We start from the raw sequence: 19,626 nt of genomic DNA, 5'->3' as shown, positions 1-19,626 counted from the left end.
AAAAAAAAAAAAAAGAACTTATTTGATGTAGGATAAGTCACTCTGCCTCCTTGAATTATATAGTCTTACCAGAAGAAAGAGAAAGCAAAAAGACAGACAGAGAAGTCGTCTCTATTTCACAGATATATGATTAGAAATATATAATATAGATGAAAACTATCAATCATCTAGTGTACATAGAAATTATTAGTACAAGAAACCCTTCTTTATATTTTGCACATAGAACTAGAAGAAGGTGGAGTTATTTTAAAAATTACAATACTGAAACTTACAAGCCTGAATTTTAGGTTGTGAGTATAGCTCATTAATAGGACATGTGCATATCATGTGTGAGGTCTTGGGTTTAATCACAAAGACAGAAAAAATGCTTATATTACTTTCCTGATTATAGTGGTATCAACAACAAGCAGGAATAGAGACTTCTTGATAATCAGGAACAAAACAATATAGGCAGAAGAGCTTGATCCACTAGAAAGTCAAAGAAACTAAAGTGCACAGGATTAACTAATGTACTTCCAACTGTAAACAGAGAATGAAGTTGAGATGCTCAACAGTGTCCCGTAGTAAGTCCTGGCAGTGGCTTTGATGATATTAGCAAAGAGACCAAGAGAATAATCAAAACTGCTCACATTCAACTGTACCATACCAAATAGAAATAATTATTCGGGTTATAAAATATGGGTGTATTTACAAATAAATAGGGAACTTATAATTATTATGTTTACACTATCCCTTTCTACCAGTCAGAGAAAATAATCATAGGTTAGGAAGTTAAGAAAACTATAAGTAAACATCAGTAATATTCAAGGAATTTTAATTGGATTATTTGGGGTACTCTTCGCTTCCCTTCTCTCTGGCCATTCATCCAGCAGGAGAAAGTGATCTAACACAGCACCATGGCATGAAGGGATGGGTCTGAGAGCCTGTCTCTCTATGATGACTATTCTTGTGCATCCAGGCCGCCTATTGAAATTAACAATGCCTGCTGCTACTGCAGACGAAGAGGATCATCCAAACTCCGAAAACGAAACACATCACACAAAAGGATGAAAGAGTTCTTATTCCACAGGGTTTAGCTTGCAGCTGGTCATGCATGCCAGAGGGATATGCCATGAGGATGACAAAGAGACTTCCAAAGAGAATGGCTGGGGCAGCCAGCCGGACATTTTGAAATACTTAGGAAAGTATTCTTTTGAAGCTAAGGCAGCAACTAGGCTTCCTTAAAGCAGGACTTGGGAGAGCTGTGCTTTTCTATCTCCACTGATAACCAGGCAGGCATAAATATTCTTAAAACTAACCAGACAGGGGATCTCTAATTGGTTATACTTTGCAGAGTTCTCCATTTGTGGTAAGAAGTGATACTATAATTGATTTATTTTACTTTTTACATTGATGTTCCATGTTACTCTGGAGTTTAAAGCACTATGAAGGTGTTGGTCATTTCTGTAAGATACACTGAGCATACTGGATGATAAATTTAATTGTCATACAGAATAACACATTGGTTAAAAACACCATCTTTGTTTACAAAATAAAAGGGTAAGATCTCTTTAATCACTCATAATGGAGTTTATGTTAGACTAATCAATCACTTTTTAAAGTAATCTCACTGGTCAAGTGAACTCTACTGTGACTGGACAGGTAGCCTTGCAGAGATTAATCTCATTTACCCTGAGTCCTCCCAGGTAGGGGGTGGGGGTTTTGTTCTTAAGAATAGTAAGATAATATTTATCATACTGTTTTGATATGAGCACAAATGTTAACTCAATAAATTATATTCCTTGCATAGTTAACTCTAAGAGGAATAACATAAAATTCACAAACGAACTGATGTTAAATGGTATATAATAACAAAAATATTTCCATGGATGCTATTAGTGATTCAAACGTTTTGTACTGTGTATTTTGGGTCAGGTAATACTTTAAGAGATGACAAATTCCTTAAAAGAGATGGCAAAGTGAAAAGAACTCATTGAACGACTTCCCCACATCCTCACTCCACTAGCTCTAGTTAACCCCATCAGAACTCAGTCAAATATCCAAATACAAATATCCAAACTTTAAAATGCTAGCATTTCTCTTACAGATAAATGTCTGGCATTGCAGGGGCTCTAAAACTGTTGACCTTTTTCTCTACTTCCAGCACCCGCTGGCCTATCAGCTGTTTTTCTATCATCTCTCAACAAAACAATGATTACAAGAAGGAAAACTGAGTTTACAAAGCAATGTTCAAAAATAGTCAGGAAACTTAATCACCAGGTATACAAAATGAGCATTGAGCCTACCAAAATAAAGAATTACTCTTTCAGAAAAACCTAAAACTAAAGAGTAGAAAAAGCTATAAATACAATAAAGTAAAGGGATAATAATGAAAGAAAAGTATATGAAGGCAATGGGAGATTATCCACTGTAACAAAACCCATAATTTATTTTCTCCTTAGAATTAAAAAATATTTCAATTTGAAAAGATCTTTACAAGCATAATGACAACATGGACATCCTTTATAATAATGTATTACTTGGTTATTTATTACTATTATTATAACATTAACTTTCTTCTGATTTATCTAACATTACTAATCTTAACTAACATTTATTGAGAACTTATTCTATTTTATTATTTTATTTTAGCTTATTTTGCTAAGAAGATTTCACTTGAATGCCATCCTTTAAGCAAATTTTTAAGTGCTTGATATTTTTAAGTGTCATAATTACACAGGTACAATGCTGTAGAGTAAATCTGTAGTATTTTTTATTTTACATAATTTAAACCTTATAACCATGTATTAATAAGTCCCCATTTCCTCCTCTCTCCCAATCAGCAAACTACCACTCAGCTTGTCAATTCAAGTGATTTGGCTATTTTAGATAGCTCATGTAAGTGCAGTCATGCTCTGTTTGTCTTTCTGTGATTGGCTATCGTACTCTAACATAACAGTCTCAGTTTTCATCCATGTTGCCTCAGATAAGAGAATTTTCCAATTTTTAAATACTGTATAATATTCTACCATATATATGTATCACATTTTCTTGATCCATTCATCAGCTGGGTATTTAGGCTGTCCCATTCTGTGGCTATTGTCAACAGTGCTACAGTGGACTTAAGGAGTGCTGATATCTCATGCAAGGTCCTGATTTCAATAATTTGGATTAAGCTCTTCCGGTCTCTTTGGCCTCGGCGGCAGAAGCAAGATGACGAAAGGGACGTCATCCTTCAGAAAGCGTCGCAACAAGAGGCACACCTTGTGCCGCCGCTGTGGCTCTAAGGCCTTCAGAAGTCTACCTGTGGCAAATGCGGCTACCCTGCTAAGCGCAAGAGAAAGTATAACTGGAGTGCCAAGGCTAAGAGACGAAACACTACCGGGACTGGGCGGATGAGGCACCTAAAAATTGTCTACCGAAGATTCAGGCATGTATTCCGTGAAGGGACAACCCCTAAACCCAAGAGGGCAGCTGTTGCAGCATCCAGTTCATCTTGAGGATTTCGATCTGTCATAAAATAAATGTTCTGGTTTCCATAATTAAAAATAATAATAAGAAGAATTTGGATTAAACTGCAAACAAGAGAAGGAAAGTATCTCAAAAAAAAAAAATACATTCCACATATGAAAGGTCCAAGATCAATTTTCACCGGTGAGAAACGAAAAATTTTTCCAAAATATCTACTCTTACCATTCCTCTTCAACAGCCAGAGTAGTTAAAAAAAAAAAAGTAAAGAAACAAACACAATTAATTTAGAAATAAAAGTAAAACTGCCCTGTTTGTAGACAGCAAGATCTTATTTAGAGAAGACCTTAAAGGATTCCAGAAAGAAAAAATAAAGCTATTGAATCTAATATTTAGCAGTTTCAGGACACAAAATCAATGAGCAAAAAATATGTTGCATTTCTATGTATTAATAATAAACTCTCTGAAAAGGAAATTTGAAAAATATTCCCATTTTAAACAGCACAAAGCTAGTATCAAAAAGAAAAAGGTTAGTAATTAACAAACTGAAAGATCGTATATTACAAAACACAAAAACATTGACTAGAAAAAGTTACAAAAACACATCTACTGGAAAGATATACCTTGTTTATAAACGGGGAGTCTAAATATTATACATTATAAATTGCACAAAGTGACCTTCAGAGTCAATTCTACAAACTTACAACTGATATACCATTACTATACCATGAACTGACCAATACATCATGATAGTCAAATCTATACCACAAAAACCACTCTGAAAGCACCACTCTTCTAAATTCAAATATTATACAGCAATAGAAATCAAGTTTCATGCTGGCATAAAAACTGGCATATGACGAATGCAATAAAATAGAGTGCTAGAAATACACCTACTACACATATAGATCAACTCGTCTTGATTAAAAAACACTAAGCATATACTGGCAGTCTCATAAGGTACCTGGTGCTGGGGAAATGGATATTCACACAACAAAATAAAAGAATGAAAGTAGGCCCTTACCCTGTACACAACAATAAACTCTATTAAAAATTAAACTTAATTAAACTTAATTTTATACATCAAGTATAAAATTCCAAGAAGAATATAAAGGAAAGCTTCATCACTATGATCAAAGAAATGATATCATGGGTATAACACTAGAAGCAAAGAGAAAAAAACAAAAGCATTAAATTCTACATAAAAATCTTTACACAGCAAATAAGTAGACCTGATTAAAATAAAATCTCTACACAGCCAAGGAAACAAACAATAGGGTAAAAAGACAATTTGTGGAATAGGAGAAAATATTTGTAAATCAGATGCCTGATAAAAGATTAATATTTAAACTTATATTAGCATAATGACAACAACAAAAGACAATCTAAATACCAATAATACAATTTTTATAAATGGACGGAAAGTATGTTACATGTTTTAGGTTATGAATAAGTTACTCAAAAGTTTATTTGTTGTAATTTACCTCCAATACATTAGTAATAAGAGGAATATCCTTGGTAATTGATTAATTCATGAAACCTAAGACCTTGAGAATATCACTGGGGTATATTAGAGGGGTTAGAGGGAGTAAATGGGGAAATAATATAATTATATTTAATCTTAAAAATAAAAAAAGTATTAAAAAATATTCAATGCCACCTTCCCCATCAAGATAAATCAAACTATAATGGTTATTAACAAAACTAAAGCCAAGTGTAGGTAAGGAAACAGGGAAGCTGGCTCTCCTGCATACTGTTATCGGAGGTTTAAAATAGTGTATCCATTTTACAGTATGTAGGCTCCGCAAATTAACAAACTTAACAATAGAATTAACAGATGATACAGCATCTCACCTTCTGGGTATTCACTCTGAACGACTGACATTGGATCTTGCAGAGAGCTCAAGATGCTGCTCCTCTGAATTGTTTGCTGTGATAACCATTGGTCCTCACAACAACCTTAGAAAACAGGAACTAGTTTGAATCTCACTCTTTGGAGAAGGAAAATGGAACACAACCAATCTAATTAACTTGCATACAGGCATACAATCAATAAACTTCAGAGTGGGGGTTAAAACCTTGCTCCAAACTCTATGAACATAATATATTATTTTCCTGCTTGAATTATCTGTGGGACTTTATAAGACAATTCATCTATATACTTTTGCTGTTCATAAAGAACTGCAACCCATAAAAATACTTCGTGCCTCACAGATTCTCTATGTTGTTTCTGACATGAATGAATGAATGAATAAAAGAGAAAGATGAAGCTGTAGGGGATGCTTTTACTCAGTGCTAAGCCAAGAGTCTGGCAAAATGGGCCCACAATTCTTTGAAGGAATTATTCTTCATCCCCACAGCTTCTCAGAAATTTTGCCCCAAAGCAGCTAAAGATTTCATATACACTGATGTAATTAGACTTCACCTTTACCATTTTTCAATATTAGTAAATTTTTATCTGTCACTTTACATGTATATCTAGTGAATAACTAAAATGTTTCCGGTCTAGGGAGATGACTCAGGGAGTTATAAGCTTCCCATGCAGGCAAAAGGACCTGAGTTAAAGTCCCCAAACATCATGTTAAAAAAATATACATGTCAGGATGTCATGAGCCCGTAATCCCAGCCTTGACCAGAAGGAACACAGAGACAGGAGGATCCTTCGAGTTCATTGTGCAACCAGCTGAACATACGAATTTCAGATTTGGTGAAAAACCCTATTTCAAAGAATAAAAAAAAGGGGGTGAGCAAATGAGGAAATATACCCAATGTTGAACTGGGACTTTGTACATGCACATACATGTGTACACACATCTGCAAACATACTTGCATGTACCACATACACAGCACTACACACACAAATGATATTTCATTTATTCTAAACATAGAACAACACTACTAGCATGAATATATGTAAGTGAAAATATGTGTGAACATTGCCAATGGAGAGTTGACTGCTAATAAAATAATGTGAATAAAAACAACTAACAACTAATAAAGAATTATCATACTCAACCCTTGACACAACCAAGAAATGGGAATAATATGAACCTTGGAAGTTGGTATTTTTTAAACAATAGATTATATCAAATAAACTTAAACAATGTGTTTGTAAGACAATATCCATTTTAGAAAATTAGAGTAGAAGCTTAAAAGACACTGGGATATTGAAGTACCAACTGTAGATTTTTCATTAAGCTAATCAAAAAGTCTTATATAATACTCTAAAAAATCTATTCTTCTTGTATAGATATCATTATGAATTCATATGTGTTTGATATTTAACTCTCAGAAACTCATTTAAAGGTTACCAAAAATATTAGTAAATTTGCCCAATGATCACCTGCATTTGTATAGTTGATAACTGATTAATCAATGCCCTGTAAGAACTGCCTTGAGTAGACACTGAAGGTGATCAAAAATTTCTTCAACTTACTCTTTCATTTCAGAGAAGTATGGACTATTGCATGCTATAGTCAAAATTAAAACAGAAATAATGGAAATGTAAATACTGAATCTTTAAATCACAAATGTTCTTTAAGAACTTTACTTTTAATTTGTTTTATCCATTCTGTTCTTGATTGAAAAAACTAATAATTCAGTAACTTATTAGCCATATTTTAAGAAATATATTGAGGATCTGGAGAGTCTTGTAAGCATAAGACCATGAATTTAATGTTTTTGTTTTAATCAACAACAACAGAATAAGAAAGGACAAGCATGGTGGCTGGTTATGTATATACTTGGAATACCAGTACTAGTGCAGCCAAGACAGGTGGTGTACTAGGACTCACTGGCCAGACAGCCAAAACTACTTAGTTAGTTCTAGACTAAGGAAAAACTGTATCAAAAAATAAAAGGTGTACGGTACCTGAGGAACTAGAGGTTGTCCTCTAACTACCACATGCCTAAACATGTGTAATAATAATCTTAATAAGCTATAAAACATTTCAGTAATTGTTTCTGGAAGTTACTGAATGCCTACTACGTGTCAGGTAAAATATTAGGTACTTTACCATATAATCTTATTTACCCACAATATTTCAAAAGTTTTGTTTTATAACATACACTTGGCAAATGAATAAAACACACCTCAGTGTTAATGAAGTTGAGAAGTGTACCTTACAAAAGAAAACACCAGAGAGAGTTAGTTTGTTCACTTATTAAACTTTGATCCTCCAAAATTGTGACAAATAAATTTTTGTTGCCTATAGACTCAATCTATGGAAATCTGTGGTGTAACTCAAATGGACATTCAAAATAACTTGCCATAGTTTCACAAATATCATGTACTATAATCAGTCTCAAATCTACCCTGGGCCACCACAAATTTATAAAATAATTTTGCATCATAGAATGCCATAAAGTTAACATGCAAACAAGAGTCTCTCTGTGTTGAACACAAAGGTAGTAGGAAAAATAATGGGAGAGAAGACCTTTCATTGGATATTGAGTATCTAAGAAGGTAAGTCCACAGAGTTAAAAAAAAAAACAGACAAACAAAATACTATATAATAAACTTAATAACAAATGTTTAAATCTACATAAGGAAAACCACACAACACTTACAAAGATATAAAAAGTTATTAAATAAATGAAAAGTTGAGTTCTGTATAAAAGAGCTTATCAACAAGAAGATAATCATTATCCCTGTGTCAAGTCAGGGACATCAAAAATTATATCAAACATTTTCAAGGTGTTTTCTTCTTTTCCTCAAGTTCTACTAGCTGATTATAGTGTTCATTTGAATAACAACTGAGCAATAAAACGCTGAACAAGGAAAGTAATGAATTGAGATGAGAACATCTTAAATATTAAAACATGTTATAAAGTGATAATTGTTAAAATTATGTGAAACTGGCATAGGAATAAACCCAGAAGGGAAAAATCTAGAAATGTATTTGATTCTATGAGAAATTTTACCATATCTTGCAAGTACTAGGAAACAAAACAGTCAGTTAAGTTTTTACATAAGGAGAATAAGAAAACTATTCCAAATTGTACTTCTACATGGTAAGACCCAAGAAAGCAAACTCACAATTTTTTTTAAAAAAATGCTTTGTTGTGTTGAATAATCATCATTCTCACAATTCTATAGAAAGTAAAACTTTAGCCTTATTGGAGAATCAGAGAAATCTCACACTTGTTTGGTACAACCAATTCTGATGTCACTTTTTCTTTTTTAAAACCAAGCAAAAGTATCGTAAAATAAAGAGAACTTCAGCACCTGAGCCATGTCTATAATCTAGTTGGATACCAACTACTGCACCCTATTTCTCAAATCATATCCAAAAATTATTAAATTTCAAGAAAAATTTTATAATCTTTTAATATTTCTATCTCTAATTCATATTATAGAATACATATGTGATTTATAACAGGCACAGTACAGAGCTTTTTAAAAAGAATTTCTGTTAGTCTATAATTAAAAGTAATAATAATGGAGATGTATTTTAAAACTCTGTAAATAATATTTTCCAAAGCAGTGTTATGGAGAAGCACCCTAGTGTCCTCCTGGCTTTAAGCCAGTCTATCATCTGGCTGTAGGCTGTGTAGTATTTGAGTCCATTTTGAGACAGCATCTTGATTACCTTGCAATACTGTACTTTACTATAGAAGACAATAAGTCTCTAAAATTTGTAAACATTATATTTAGGAAGAAAAATATTGGGTGTTTTGTAAATTCTAATTAAACATTTTGAGCCGCATCATATATATGATTGAGAACCGCCAACCAAGTGGCAAGAGGGCATCTCAGATATAACAGCTAACAGTGCTTGACTGGTGCCTCTGTAGCATATAGACAACATCTACAATTATAAAGCTAAGCACTGTTTCCACAAGTGGCTTCTGAAAAGGGTTTTTTGTTTTGTTTTTCTTAAGTGATGTTAAACTGGGTGCAGTGGCAAAAGACAACACAGCCTTGCTGCACAGTTACACTGCCTTGCAAATGAAAACCTGCACTATTCCTTATGATCAGGGTTTCACCCATTTATTTGGTTAATCATTCAAATGGCTAAACAGACCTCTAATTTGAAAATAAAAACCAATTGATGCAATCACAAACAAGTTCTAAAATTGCGGTTTATAAAAATTGAAATCTTGTTCTAAGCCAAAACACACACACAGTTACCTTTTCCTAATCAGAGCATTCATTTCTCCTCATTATGATCTCACAAGCACATTAAAATCTTATTAACATTAATTACTTCTGAGCGCCTATGCATGAGCAGTGACAGTCGTGAGCGTGCGCGTGTCTGGATCACATCTACATTTATATACCTTGCTGCACTTTGCTTATAAAACATGTGAAAATATTTCTGCTAACACCAATTAGCTAATTTCGCTCTCTCTCTCTCTCTCTCTCTCTCTCTCTCTCTCTCTCTCTCTCTCTCTCTCTCTCTCTCTCTCTCTCTCTCTCAGATAGTAAACGGCTGTCTCACTGAACAGCCTATTGGGGATCAGCAAACATATGGACAAACGGCGGACAGAAAAGAAAAAGGAAGACTTCTTGAGTGTGAGAAATAAAACTCATCATATTTGAGCCTTAATTCTTGAAGTGAAATCAAACTGAGGACAAAATAACAAAAAAAAAAGAAATAAAGATGTAAACTGATGAGGTCAAGCATTCATTTTCCACACAGAAGAAATTCAGTGACAGGGATGGAGATAAAGCAAAATTTAGACAAAAAAAGACAACAAACAGACTTAGGAGCCAGAGGTAACCATTCCGTAAATGTGTTCATATGGGCACGTGTCCTACACATCTGCCCCATGTAGACATAACTTGAACAAAATAACATAAACTTTACTCTTATTATAAAGTATGAACAGAAACTGACCACACGTTAAACTTCAACAGGTCTGTCATCACAGGCAAATAAAATTATTTAATACTAATAATTTGTGACCCTATTTATATGATTAGCATTAATTACATCAAAGAGATACACACTCATCTCTACCAGAGAACCTCAAAGTAAACACAGAAAACTTGGCCATTACGGACATAAAACAACATATAATTCTTATTTTTTTTTTTTTTGCTTAACACTGTCTTCTCATCATTCAAATATTTTATCAACTCATATACACTCCATTGAATAATTTCCTCGTTATCCTCTGTGTCCTTCACTAGGGAGAGTCATCAGTAATAGATCTCTGATCATCACACTACATCTACATATTTTTTTTGCCCCAAGTGCCTATCTTATCCCCTCAGCCTGTACTGCAATACTAACTCCAAAGTACTGTAAAACACCACGTATCTACAGCCGTATATCCTAACCTTGAGTCTCTGTACCATTTTTAACTCCCGTTGTTGTTGACAACTATCCCAAATCCTTTACTGCTTTCACAAAGGGAATATTCAGAATCCTTATATAAAATTCCAAGCATTAACAGAGTTCATTTTTAGTTCATAATAAAATCTTGAGTGAGAAAAATAGTGTCTCTTTGGTTCATAATACCTATCATTTTTTGAAAGAGGAAAAATAATAAGGATTAATTTTAAGAATTTTTAATAATTCATTGTACACTTCTAATTGAGAACATCTGACTAAGAATAAAATAGAGGGAGTAAGGAGACAGTCAAACATCCAGCACAATTAATGCTTCAGTTGATTTTAGCATTTATAATTTATTATATGATTCCAATTTTTTATCTATTTTTCAGCAGCCTCATTGGCCTATATAATATGAGTAAACAAACCATAGCAAAATATGTGTGCCCACCCCAGATGTGCTATATCATAAAAATCTAACTACTATGCTTGTCCAATATAATACGTATTAGCAAAGAAATGGGAAGGAGGTTTTTCACTCCTTATAAAATAGTTTTTAAGATGTAAATCAATATGAATAAAGAGTAAATAAGTTAGTTTTATTCAACATGTTTATAACTGAAAAAAATTAGTGACCATTCTGAGAAACCTAAAGCATGTCAATAAAAAGACTGTTAACTAGTGAAGTGTTTAAATCATTAATATAAATTCAATGATAGAAAACTAAAGGCAAATTCAATAGAATAATATTTAAAATGAACAAAAGTCATTCCAAGTGATGTCCAATTTACAATAACAACTTAAAAGTTGAAATCACCATCACCACTCTCATAAAGTTTATATAGGTTTCAACAGGCAGCAGTAATTGTGAAAGATTCAAATTTGGCCAAATTTATCAGTCAGTACCAAGAGTGCTCCCAAACAATAAATAAATAAGCCTAAAGAACTAAAAATTTTAAAAATCTGAAGATGTTATAATAAAATTAATGGTTGTCATTATTACATGTTAGTACTCAATACTTCAAAACATTTATTTTAACTAAAGAATTCTTACATATTTGCTTACAGGGCATCAGTAGCCAAATAAAATATGAAATAATAAAATGACAGGCAAGTGAACCACAGAAGGAATATCCTATGAAAAACATCTAAGTTTACAGATCAGTGACAAAGAAACTTATTTAAAAATCAATTTACATTAACACTTTCAGGAACACCTTGTATTGCCCCCTCAATTATCACAATTAGGGAAAGGAAGAGGCAGCACCGAAATAATGTTGAATTATAACTTATCAAAAGCACCACGGTTAAACTTTCAGTTCCCTCTATTACTTAGAGCTTCCCAGCAACCCACTGACATATAACCAAGACCAAACCAGCAAAAAGTGGAAAAAAAAAAAAATCAGGCTGAGACTTAGAACCAACCTCCCCTCTCACTCACAGAGGCCACATCACAAACTACAGAGATTAGGTGGCCAAATTTCGACATCAAAGGTACACTTCGCATTTGAACCAGATCTGAGAATTAAAACCATAGTCTTTATTGTCCAATAAAGCTAATAAGCTGAGGCTTACTTAACTCTTTCCTGGCTTTTTGGATCTTCTCAAGGATTACTGAAACTGGAGAGTACATATAAAAGGATAGTTCATCATTTCCAAAACCGATCCTCATCCAGATTGCCCTCCAATCCGTGAAATCTGAGATGCCTCAGGATTCTTCTTTGTGAAAGCCTTACAAATATATCCAAAGATGGTGAGTCCCATATGGCTCTGATAAATGAAACCCGTTATTGTGAATTTCAGGCTCTTCTTTAAAACAAAACACTACTGGGTGAATTTGGTGCTCATGAAATAAAGCACTAATTGCGTGGCCTAACAACACTGAATCCTCTGCCTAGCAGACATTTTAAGTTGTGCCAAATTGGTTTTGGGATGTGAACAAATATCCTGGAGCCAGACTAGCTCACATGCACTCTACTCCCTGGAAGGAAGTTGGGCACTCTTGGAAACTACATTAACTCTTTCAAGCCATCGGGAATCTAGCTACCATGAAAAGAAAGGCCCCTTTTAAGACAAAAACAAATCATTCTGCACAATATTAAGTCTTAGTAAAAGGTAAAATAGCAAAATCTCATTGAGGCTAACATATCTACATTACATATTTTACAGCATCTGCATCCCAATGGTTGCTTTCTAAAATGTATCTCTAAAATGGTATTCATTTTTCCTATGTGTGCATAATTTCCAAGACATTAATAAGAATTGTGTGCATTCCTGAGAGGAGAATTCATTTTAAGCTTAATATGTCACATTTGCCTCAGGCCAAGTGATAAGAAACTTTTGTTTCTTTGGTAACCATTTTTACCTTATTATAACAAGAAACTTCTTTAGTGGTTTTAGTCACATGAAATGTAATTTCCAAACAAGAACCTTTTTCTATAGTCTTTATATCCTGGTTTAGAAAGATGTCTACAAACTTGGAGCTGCATATTTAGATGGCAATTAATAAAATATTCTCTTCCTCCCTCACACAAATTTGAGCTCATACTTTTTTAAGCTGTATAAGAAAAATTTTTGAACTACTACTTCTTTTTCCATCCTAAATTATTCAGAAATAACTTCTTAAGAATAAGTATTTATTTTTCTCAGAAACTTTAACTAAACAATTTATTTGCAGTGGATAAAAGCATATTTATCTGTCCCTGAGAATACCCAATCTGCACCAACTATAATCTTATAGTTTGTAGGTGGTTACTGTCACCTTAAGGCTGTCAATTTCATCTTTTTTTTTTTTTGAAGGTTTAAAAAGATGAAGTCTAAACGAAAATGTCTTGGGAGTGGAAAATAAAATTCTTAGTAGATATTATGTGGTTACTTCTAGTTCAGCTGCTCCTAGCTTAAGCATTCTACAATATATTTCTTACAGAACCACATTTGATTTCCTAACAGTTGGTATGAATTTAAACATAACGTGGGAAGACTGTGTTCTACTTCTAACAAAGCCTCCCATCCTAACCATCGGCCTCTGAATGCTGCTGCTATTGACTCTCTTGCTGTGACAGGAAAACACAACAAACTTTTCAGCAGGCCCCACAAAGAAACTAGGAGGGATTTGCGAACAGGACACATTTGGTGGATCAAATGTATGGCTGCTTTTGGCCTCAACTAATCAATTTCAATTCTTAGACTAGAATACAAAGCTGTGGGCAGCTGTGGATGTATCAGTATGAGAGTCATCTACCTGATTTGCATTGAGGTTCGAGAATAACTCATACATTCACTAATCAAAGCTTGAAGTCTGGTGAGTGTACTGGACTATGTGTGAACTGTTCCCTTTAAGTCCTTCCCTGCAGTTATTTTATTAGCTTCTGGTGACCAGATAAAACTCAGCTTTAAGTTTCATTTGGTACACATAAACTAAAGAGGCATTATAATTAAATATGATGCTACTGCTCAGACCCTACAACATCCACAGATTTTTATATTCACTATAACAGTGAGAAGTTGACTAATATATCCATCCTTAACAGGTAAGACTAGAACCAAGAGGAAACTTTCCCACAATGTTTAAGCAAAGGAGATATCTGAGGTAGTTTGATTGTTTCTACCCTAAATCCATACAACAATATCAAATAAATAGAAAATTCTACTCTAGGTTTGCTTCAAAACCCTGTCATCACCCATGACTAGGAAGCTGCTTTTTAAACCTTATAATAAATATGTGGTCATCACATTTTCCATACTTAGATCTCTGCCATGTACACAGTATCTACTTATTCAACATGTTGTGTTTCTGGCTTCACGATTACTACATATATGATCCAAATAAAAGAGACACACATGCTTAAAAGGATGCACACTGGCCTTTTACAGATGAGCTTGCTATCAATGCCCTTAGTGCTCCAAATGTACCTGCAACCAACCTCTAAGCCTGGGACTATCACCATAACGATGTTTAGATAGTACAGCAATAGGAGAAACAGAGGAAAGGAAGGAGGTGCAGAGATTTAACATCTCTTGACCAACAGAGGAACTAGGCTGAGCAATTTTCTCGCTAATGAGAAACTGCTGTGTATAACTGTAACTAGTCATTTTACCTATTTTAGCTTCTTCTTCATAATCTGTGAAACAACAAATCTGTGAAGCATTTTCAGATACCAATTGCTTCCCACATCCCTATACTGGCTAGAATCTTTGGCATTTTCTTCATTCTTAGCCAAAACCTCACTGCCATGCTATCAGTAGTACCCTACCCACCTCAAGTTTTCTGACTCCTGTGTGTTTGCAAAGAAATAAAATTAGCTGTCTAAATTAAACATACCCACTGGGCAAGACATGCTTTGGTTTAAGGAATGGGAAGGAGTGAGTTCTGCTAAAGTGCTTATTTGGCCCCAAAAGGGTCATTGTTGGTACACTACCTCCCACTACTAGCTCCTCTGGAATTTTCCTCAGAAAAATGGAGAACTGTTTCAGGATAGACACACCGTTTAAGCTGGTCTCAAATCAAAATAAATTTAGGATATTCAAAGACCCTACAGGATTTTCCCTGTGGAGCTTAAATAAATCACTGACAAATTTTTCCAATTCATGCTCTGTTGCTAAATTTGACTTTCTACAAAATCAGGTTTTAATATTTATATTTGAAAAATTGAGTAGGTAAACTTGTTAATTTGAAGATCTCACCCTTGTTCTTCCCTAGATGATACTTTAGAAGAACGGCATGTGAGAAAAGGCCACTCTGAGAAATTCAAAGGTAACCCAACTCCCCAAAACTTTGAAAGTCTTCTAAAGAAAAGATTACATTCCCCTACTTAGTAATTCTGTGACTCTTTATATACATAAATACACAAAATTTAATATACAAATTACGTTGACCTTAAATTTTCCCAAATTATACGAGTATCTTAATTTATAAAATTATGATTAAAAATAGATGATATACACACAGAGTTTCTTTACACTGTGACTATTCTAACACATGCAAAGTATTATTAAGTCTATAAAAATGAATAAACACTACATGTTTAGCAATTTATACAAAGGTAAGTGTGAAATATACAAGTTTGTATGTCACACTGTGCATTCTGGCTGTCACTTATTCAGAGACTTTCTTTTTCAAACAGGAACATTTGGAATGATCCATGGTCAGATACTTTAATTGTATAGAGCTGTTAATATGCTAGTTCTATTAACACCTTGTACTTTAAAGATAAATTAGTTATTTTAAGACTGATAATAACAGCTATACTGGGGCTGGAGAGATGGCTCAGAGGTTAAGAGCATTGGCTGCTCTTCCAAAGGTCCTGAGTTCAATTCCCAGCAACCACATGGTGGCTCACAATCATCTGTAATGAGGTCTGGTGCCCTCTTCTGGCATGAAGGCAGAATGTTGTATACAAAATAAATAAATAAATCTAAAAAAAATAACAGCTATACTATAGATTGTGTATCTTAGCTTATTATATTGGGCAAGATTTAAATTTTCATTCAAATGATGTACCATTAAAGAAATTTACTACTAAAAAAATATAAACAAAAGGCTGTTCATTCCAACTGGTTTCCCTATTGTATTACACTGTAATTCATACTTTACAGATTAAAGAAGGAAATTTCTTGTCTATTTCCCATATCCAGGAGGATAACTATATGTTTTTCTTTGGGTTCACCTTCTTACTTAACTTCTTTAGGAACACAAATTATAGACTCAATGTCCTTTATTTATGGCTAGAAACCAATTATGAGTGAGTACATACCATGTTCATCTTTTTGGGTCTGGGTCACCTCACTCAGGATAGTGTTTTCTATTTCCATCCATTTGCATGCAAAATTCAAGATGTCATTTTTTGTACCACTGAGTAGTACTCTAATGTGTATATATTCCACACTTTCTTCATCCATTCTTCCATTGAAGGACAGCTAAGTTGTTTCCAGGTTCTGGCTATTACAAATAATGCTGCTATGAACATAGTTGAACAAATGCTTTTGTAATATGATAGGGCATCTCTTGGGAATATTCCCAAGAGTGGTATTGCTGGGTCCTGGGGTAGGTTGATCCCGAATTTCCTGAGAAACCGCCACACTGATTTCCAAAGCCTGGATATGGGAAGTAGACAAGATTGCCGGGCAAAAAATTGGGATCTTGGGGGTGGGGTGGGGTGGGGATAAGGGGAGATGGGGAGAGAAAAGTGAGAAGGGGAGGATGGGGGGAACTTGGGGAAATGGGATGGTTGGGATAAAGGAAGAATGGATATGGGAACAGGGAAGCATATATCTTAATTAAGGGAGCCATCTTAAGGTTGGCAAGAGACTTGAACCTAGAGGGGCTCCCAGGTGCCCAGGGCGATGTCCCCAGTTAGTTCCTTGGGCAGCTGAGGATAGGGAACCTGAAATGGCCCTATCCTATAGCCATACTGATATCTTGCATAGAACCTTCATCTGGCGATGGATGGAGATAGAGACAGAGACCCACATTGGAGCACCGGAATGAACATGAGCAAGGAAGTCAGGACCACAAGGGGTGCACCCAACCACTGAGACAGTGGAGCTGATCTATTGGGAGCTCACCAAGGCCAGCTGGACTAGGACTGAAAAATCATGGGATAAAACCGGACTCTCTTGGCGGACAATGAGGCCTGATGAGAAGCCAAGGACAATGGCACTGGGTTTTGATCCTACTTCATGTTATGGCTTTGTGGGAGCCTAGCCAGTTTGGATGCTCACCTTCCTAGACCTGGATGGAGGGGGGAGGACGTTGGACTTTCCACAGGGAAGGGAACCCTGACTGCTCTTTGGACTGGATAGGGAGGAGGAGAGAAGTGGGGGGAAAGGGGAGAGGAGTGGGAGGAGGGGGAGGGAAATGGGAGGCTGGGAGGAGGCGGAAATTTTTTTTCAATAAAAAATTAAAAAAAAAAAAGAAAGAAATTTCTGAACTTATTCAATGTGGCAAGATGGTATGTTGCCTATAAAGGAAACAAATTTACATTCTACAAAGTTTATTAACATTTAGTGACTTGTGTTTGACAAATGGAGGTGTAATCTAATTCTGGAAAGTAACTGTAAAGTCATTAAATGATATATTATGAGCACTAACTTTGCTACTAACAATACATTGAACCAGTATTTAAACTACAGCCTGCCACTTACTACATATGCAATCCTGTGTGAGTCCCTTAACAGTTACAAGTCTAGCTTTCCTCCTCTATTAGGAAACACTTCATAATGAAGGTATAGGGGTTACAGAGCCCATAGGCAAGGCTATTTAAGAACTCAATAATTACAGCTAGTAGAATTAAGTAGGCTCCTTTTGACTACTGGCACTTTATTTCTACCTCTAGCCAGAAATCATTTTCAATGGAAAAATAAAAATTTAATTAATATACTTTTTTGCCTCCCAAAATTAGACACTAACACTTACCATAATGGGAATTTGATAAAGATTCATTGAATTGGGAAAAATGATGTGATATGGTGGAAAGAACACTGACTCTGAATCTTAACTATGACATATTCAGCTGTCAATGAACTTTGCAATGCATTCTATACAGAGTCTTTTATCTGAAGCATAGGCAGAATATCACTGTAGGTTTTTAATCTTTGCCTACACAGACTTGTAGGTAAAGACTAAGTTAAGCAATTTATGTGAAAAACAATAAGTATTGACCTTCTTCCTTAATATTTAGACTATAAGGCAAAACTACATTTTTCATACATGGCAGTACTGACTCTAGTCTTCTACATGCAAAATATGTCTGTGTTTAGTTAAAGAATCATAAATTTGATGCAACCATAAACATACTGTAACATCACACCTTAAAAAAAGCAGTCATTCTCAAGGTTTGTCACAAAAAAATGATGGAGTAGCTTTGGTATATATATGTGTATATATATATATATACATATATATATATATGTATATATATATCCAAATACTGCTTAATGGGATCTGAAAACAGGGTTTATAAATCTAGAAAAACCATACTTGCTGAAAGTGATGCAGATGCGGCTATATGTAAATGACATAAAATTCAACTGACCTTTTCCTAAAGTGTTTGGACCAGCTACAATGCAGGATCCCCAATTTCCACTGAACAATTATTGGAACTGGAGCTTAAGAAGCTGATTTTTTTTCTTTTTCTGTTTTTTTTTTTTTTTTTTTTTTTTTGGTTGGTTGGATTTTGTTGTTCAAGACAGGGTTTCTTTGTATAGCTTTGGTGCCTAACCTGGAACTAGCTCTTGCAGACCAGGCTGGCCTTGAACTCACAGAGATCCACCTGCTTCTGCCTTTCAAGTGCTGGGATGAAAGGCATGCCCCCCCAACACCACCACCAACGGGAAGCTAAATTTTAAGAAATGCCTTAGGGCAATTATTATGCATTCTGATGCCTAAAAACCTATGAACTATAGCATAACAATGCAATACCAAAAATTAAACATTTTCCATAGTTATTGGTTCCATAGTAATTTTTAAAAATTAGCTTATATACTTAATAAATACCATGATCAAAAAATAACTTGTGAATGATAGGTTTAAAAAGTTATTTGAGAAAATAATTTTAGCCTAAATATAAAAATTGTTATTAAAATAAAATACAGAAAATTTCAAGAACATCTTTAAAGCATCTGCTGCCTCAGAGAAGCAACTCGGCTAAGAAATACCACAAATTTTAAAGTTCTTAAGCTGTGTGTTTTGCTTTGACTTAGATTTTATTATCTATCCCTTCTTTGATTACAGCAGTAATAGCAGTGACTATCACTAGTATCTGTACACTCCTTTTACTGCTCACCAAAACTTTATAGCATGAACTCATTTAACTCTCACAACAATCTTATGAGGGGTTAGAGGAAAGGCAGAATCTACTATTACTTTTTTAAAAATTATGAAGTCAAATTTAAGAAA

The 19,626-nt window shown here is 34.3% G+C and overlaps 1 protein-coding gene and 1 pseudogene across 9 annotated transcripts in view; one reads left to right on the top strand and one right to left on the bottom strand.

The window, feature by feature from the left end:
- Zbtb20 (zinc finger and BTB domain containing 20) overlaps positions 1 to 19,626 on the bottom strand; it is a 752,057-nt gene that overhangs the window by 684,894 nt on the left and 47,537 nt on the right. The gene's annotated exons all lie outside the window — the stretch shown is intronic.
- On the top strand, positions 43 to 11,790 carry LOC126505628 (60S ribosomal protein L37-like; annotated as a pseudogene).

The sequence above is a fragment of the Alexandromys fortis genome, unplaced genomic scaffold (assembly GCF_014885135.2).
Source record: "Alexandromys fortis isolate MF-2015 unplaced genomic scaffold, M_Fortis_MF-2015_v1.1 scaffold_4, whole genome shotgun sequence".
Taxonomy (NCBI): domain Eukaryota; kingdom Metazoa; phylum Chordata; class Mammalia; order Rodentia; family Cricetidae; genus Alexandromys; species Alexandromys fortis.
This window is presented reverse-complemented; position numbering and strand designations above follow the sequence as displayed.